We start from the raw sequence: 961 nt of genomic DNA, 5'->3' as shown, positions 1-961 counted from the left end.
TCCTAGAATACTCACTGTGATTGCATCCCATGAAACTTTTATTTATTTATCCTTTTGTTGTTATTTCAGGGCTTATTTGTATTCTTAGGCTAAGTGTTCTGTAAAGGGGCAACTCTTTAAAATAAGCTTTCAGCCAACACTCTCGAACCAGTTGGTTCAAGGTGCTAGGTGTTGAAGCACCCCTAAGGACTTACTTGCTCAAGTCTCTCCCCCATACATGCACACCACAGGCATATAGTTTATTCTTTTTCTTTTCTTGAGGCCTTGGTATCCAGCACCTCTTTGGGTTACTAAATGTTCTGTGGTGAAGGTTACTCTTGATAGTGGACTTTCAGCTGATAATCCCAAGTTAGTTAACCCAAGTTACCAAGTGATAAGGCACCCCTAAGAGCTTATTCATCCAAGTAGATCCCTCACACAGGAACACCACAGACACATGCTTCAAGATTTAAAACCATTGGTGCCTAGCCTTATTGTTTAGTCTTTTTCTTTTATTCCTCAACTTTGATTGTTCTTTCCCTTTTTCTTATTAGGATCTTCTTATTTAGCTAGTCTCATGGGGTGTGTCTCAAGCATGGTATTCATGACAGATAGTTGTCCTCCCACCTTGTGGTTGAACCAACTTAGCTAACTTATGATCATACCACAAACTCATGACCTTACTCCATAGTATGAACTCCTCTCTGTTTTTTTTTTTAAAAACACCTCATTCTCTTTTCATTTGATTTAAAGGGACAAACATACAATTAAGTAAGGAGATAGTGTAGTAATATAAAGACTAGCACACAGAGACCTTCTTCAACACCAAAAACTTAAAAGACAGAATTGAAAAAGGTTCCAACTATGAGTATCTATTTATCAAAAGTGCATTCGGACTTCCAATTTTCAACAATTCTTAGTATAATGGAATTAAGTGACAATACAACCTTCGGGTGATGATTTCTAGTTGCTCTCTTTCTTT

This window comes from Arachis ipaensis, chromosome B07, assembly GCF_000816755.2.
Source record: "Arachis ipaensis cultivar K30076 chromosome B07, Araip1.1, whole genome shotgun sequence".
Classification (NCBI taxonomy): Eukaryota; Viridiplantae; Streptophyta; class Magnoliopsida; order Fabales; family Fabaceae; genus Arachis; species Arachis ipaensis.
Note: the sequence above shows the minus strand (reverse complement) of the source record.